Here is a 5,015-nt window from a genome sequence, read left to right as displayed (position 1 = left end):
CGTCACGCCGTGGCCGTGTCGGCTCCGCCCTTCACTGTCGCGGCATGACCGCACGCCTGCGCCCCTGCTCACTGCCCCGCGCGGCCTCGCCGCCACCGCTCAGCCGTACTACCCCGCCGCTAGCCCCACGGGCCACTGCCGCGCCGGCGGCCACTTCCGGCGCCCGTGGCCACTCGGGCTTCGCCCGGGTCGGGCGCCCGCACGCCCATGTGCCCGCTTAGGCCCCAGGTGCCACTGACCCCTGGGCCCGAACCCCCCTGGCCCAATGACAGCCGGGGCCCACGCCCAAAGAACATGTTAAAAAAAGAATTAAAAAGGAAATAAATAATAAATAATAATAATAAATAATAATAATATAAATAAAGCAAATAATAAAAATAAATTTAATTAATTAATTAATTAAGTTAATTAATCCTGTTTAAATTAATCTAATTAATTAGTTAATTTAATTAAACAGTAATTATTTAGATAAACCCTAATTAACCTAAACAGAGAATGACAGGTGGGTCCCATTGGACCCACATGTCAGTTTGACTTAGTCAACCCCTGTTGACTGCTGATGTCAGCATGACATCATGCTGATGTTATAAATCCGATTTCGAATTAAATTAAATGATTAATTAAATTCCAGAAATTAGTAAATCATATCTTTTAAACCGTAGCTCAGATGAAAATACTTTCTACATGAAAGTTGCTCAGAACGACAAGACGATTCCGGATACACAACCCGTTCGTCCGCCACACCTCCCTAACCTATCGAACTCGCAACTTCCCCCTCCGGTCCGTCTGTCCATAAACGCGAAACAGCGGGAATACTTTCCCGGATATTCCCCCCCTCGCCGTTACCACCTACTGTCGCGTTAGGACACACCTCGCACTGTTCATTGTCATGTCACACATCGTCATGCTTATGTTTGCATTGTATTTACTGTTTCTTCCCACCTCTTCTCTCCGGTAGACTACGAGACCGACACTGCTGCTGCCCAGTTCGACTACGGAGTTGACGACCCCTCCTACTTGCCAGAGCAAGCAGGCAAGCCCCCCCTTGATCACCAGATATCGCCTATTCTTCTCTATACTACTTGCATTAGAGTAGTGTAGCATGTTACTGCTTTCCGTTAATCCTATACTGATGCATAGCCTGCCCTTGCTTCTACTGTTGTTACCTTTACCTGCAATCCTACATGCTTAGTATAGGATGCTAGTTTCCAACAGTGGCCCTACATCCTTGTCCGTCTGCTGTGCTATACTATCGGTCCGTGATCACTTGGGCGGTGATCACGGGTATATACTTATATACTATATATATGACACATGTGATGACTAAAGTCGGGTCGGCTCGTAGGAGTACCCGCAAGTGGATCTTTGTGGCGGAGCGACAGGGCAGTTTGAGACCACCCAGGAGAGAGGTGGGCCTGGCCCTGGTCGACGTTCGCGGTTATTTAAATATAACGCGCTTAACGAGTTCTTGGTATTTGATCTGAGTCTGGCCATTTGGTCTATACGCACTAACCATCTACGCGGGAGTAGTTATGGGTATCCCGGCGTCGTGGTATCAGCCGAAGCCTTCGTGACGTCAGCGACTGAGTGGCGCGCGCCGTGTTGGACCGCTTTGACGTAACCGCCGTGATCGTGTGGGTTGCTAGGTCTGCTCGCGGCCGCGTTCGCAACGTGCAGGTGTGCATAGGGCGATGGGCCCAGACCCTTGCGCGCATAGGGTTAGACCGGCGTGCTGACCTCTCGGTTGTGCTTAGGTAGGGCTGCGACGTGTTGATCTTCTGAGGCCGGGCATGACCCAGGAAAGTGTGTCCGGCCGGATGGGATCAAGCGTGTTGGGTTATGTGGTGCACCCCTGCAGGGAAGTTTATCTATTCGAATAGCCGTGTCCCTCGGTAAAAGGACGACCCGGAGTTGTACCTTGACCTTATGACAACTAGAACCGGATACTGAATAAAATACACCCTTCCAAGTGCCAGATACAACCCGGTGATCGCTCTCTAACAGGGCGACGAGGAGGTGATCGCCGGGTAGGATTATGCTATGCGATGCTACTTGGAGGACTTCAATCTACTCTCTTCTACATGCTGCAAGATGGGGATGGCCAGAAGCGTAGTCTTCGACAGGACTAGCTATCCCCCTTTTATTCTAGCATTCTGCAGTTCAGTCCACTGATATGCCCCTTTACACATATACCCATGCATATGTAGTGTAGCTCCTTGCTTGCGAGTACTTTGGATGAGTACTCACGGTTGCTTCTCTCCCTCTTTTCCCCCTTTCCTTTCTATCTGGTTGTCGCAACCAGATGCTGGAGTCCAGGAGCCAGACGCCACCCTCGACGACGACACCTACGACACTGGTGGTGCCTACTACTACGTGCAGGCCGCTGACGACGACCAGGAGTAGTTAGGAGGATCCCAGGCAGGAGGGCTGCGCCTCGTTCGATCTGTATCCCAGTTTGTGCTAGCCTTCTTAAGGCAAACTTGTTTAACTTATGTCTGTACTCAGATATTGTTGCTTCCGCTGACTCGTCTATGATCGAGCACTTGTATTCGAGCCCTCGAGGCCCCTGGCTTGTATTATGATGCTTGTATGATTTATTTATGTTTTAGAGTTGTGTTGTGATATCTTCCCGTGAGTCCCTGATCTTGATCGTACACATTTGCGTGCATGATTAGTGTACGGTCAAATCGGGGGCGTCACAAGTTGGTAACAGAGCCGACTGCCTGTAGGAATCCCCCTTTCCACACTCCTTGGCCGAAGTCGAGTCTAGACATTACAAAACTTTTACTAACATGGCTGTGTGTCTTACGGGCCTACGTCGCCATTGGGTGGTACTAGGATCTTTTACTCCTCGACCTTTACTCTGGGACTATGAACTCTCTTCTACTCGGGTTAAACGAATTTACTAACTCTAACACTAGGATCCCGTGACCGCATTCACCCCAAAGTTGGATAAGCCATAGTTGTTTCTTAGAATAGTATTTGAACAATTCACACACTGTCATTTGACTCCTTTGAAACGTCTTTACTTTCAGATGGAACCCACGAGGCAGGTCGTGCGCCACACGATGGCCATTGGTGCCTCGGGATCACCGGCTGTGCTAGCTGAGATGATGACCTATCTGTGTTATCGCTGGCACCCTGAGTACACCGTCTACGAGGAGTACCAGGACTTTAACCAGGAGCAGTACCGTGCCATCGTCCACCTCTACTCGCGGGAGTATGACTCCACTACTGTGCTGCACACCGCACATGGTGTTGGTGTGACCATCGATATGGCTGTCCACGATGCTGCCTATGCTGCTCTGACACGTCTTCGTGGAGAGTATCGGGAGTTGGACACCTCCCCTTTCAGGCACATTGCTATCGCATCTGATGTTGGTGCGGAGGGATACTATACTGCTGCCTACTCCACTGTCACCCGAGAGCCCTTCTACCATCAGAACCTGGTTCTGCATGCTGATGGGCTGGATCGAGCTAACCGAGCTCTTCGCCACGAGATGTACACCACCCGTCAGCACCTTTACCGTGCTCTGACGCTGCTGCACCCCTTTGTCCGATCTGGACAGCTACTGCGTACTGCGATCTACCAAGCCAGGACCGTGATGCCCCACGGTGTTGGTTGGCCAGAGGTGGGAGGCTACTCTCCCGCACTTGGTCCTCTTCTGCCACCTGAGCGTCGGGCTCTACACCTGAGTATCCGCGGCCCCTAGTCTGCTGACGTGGAGGGCTATCCGTTGCCTCACTACCAGCTGTCGGGCTACGATTACCTCCACAGTACCTCTTGGACTGATGTAGGCTTGCTTGTAGTGTTAGATGCATTCGCCGCGAGCCTGTGTGCCGCCTATGTTGTCTTAGTCTGTGTACTGAACTCTGTGTACTGAACTCTATGCATGACCCCATTTGTAAGTTATGCCGACTGCTATGTAGTAGCTATCGTGCTCCTTTCATTATGCATGTTTCGTCATGAATGATTCTTGTCTTTGCAAATTTCTAAATGCTGAACTACCCCTGTTATATATTGGCAGGATGGTTAGACCAGGTGGTCGTGGTAGTGGTGGAAATGCCCCACCACCACCTGAGTACATGGCTGGTATGATCCAACAGTTTGAACTGAACCGCCAATTCATGGAAAATATGATGGCTCAGTTTCCTCGCCCCAATATGGACCAGCAACCAACCCCAGTAACTCTGCAGGATTTCATGCGCCTCTGGATGCTGATGACTGGCTCCGTGACATCACCTATGAGATGGAGTCTGCCGATGTAGCCCCTGCCAGCTATGTCAACTTTGCTTCCTTCTTTCTGAAGGGACCCGCCGCTCAATGGTGGGACAGCCACAGGCGTACTCTGCCAGCTGGAACAATCATCACCTGGCCAGACTTCCAAGCTGCTTTCCGTGCCCGCTTCATTCCTTAGGGAGTCATGGACCGGAAGAAGCGCGAGTTCCGCAACCTCACCCAAGGCAACAAAACTGTTGAAACTTATCAACGGGAGTTTCTGGACTTGTCCCGCTATGCTGAAGAAGACATTGCAACTGATGCTCGCAGACAGGAGAAGTTCCGTGATGGACTACAAGCTGACATCAAGCTCGCACTTCTAGTGCATGACTTCGCCGATTTCGCCACCATGGTGAATAAGGCCATCAATGTCGAGACTGGTCTGCAGGAATACCAGAGCTCTCAGAGGCGCAACCGTGACACGGGCTCATCTTCAGGCCCGCCCTCGCAGAAGCGAAAGATATGGATCCCGAACAGCATGTACCGTCCAAATGCACCTGCTCCAAGGAAATCTTATGCTGCACCGCGTCTGCCTCCTCCACCATCTAGGCAGTCAAAGCTACCAGCTCCCCCACCTGGGGCTCCTGTTCCCACTCCCGATAATGGTCTGTGCTACAAGTGTGGTCAACCGGGTCACTTTGCCCGGAACTGCTATCAGAATCAGAACCAGAATCAACTGGCCCTTCCAGCAGCTGGCCGTGGTAACAACCAGCCCCGCAACAACAATGCTAAGTCT

This window comes from Triticum aestivum, chromosome 6D (assembly GCF_018294505.1).
Source record: "Triticum aestivum cultivar Chinese Spring chromosome 6D, IWGSC CS RefSeq v2.1, whole genome shotgun sequence".
In the NCBI taxonomy this organism is placed as follows: Eukaryota; Viridiplantae; Streptophyta; class Magnoliopsida; order Poales; family Poaceae; genus Triticum; species Triticum aestivum.
This window is presented reverse-complemented; position numbering follows the sequence as displayed.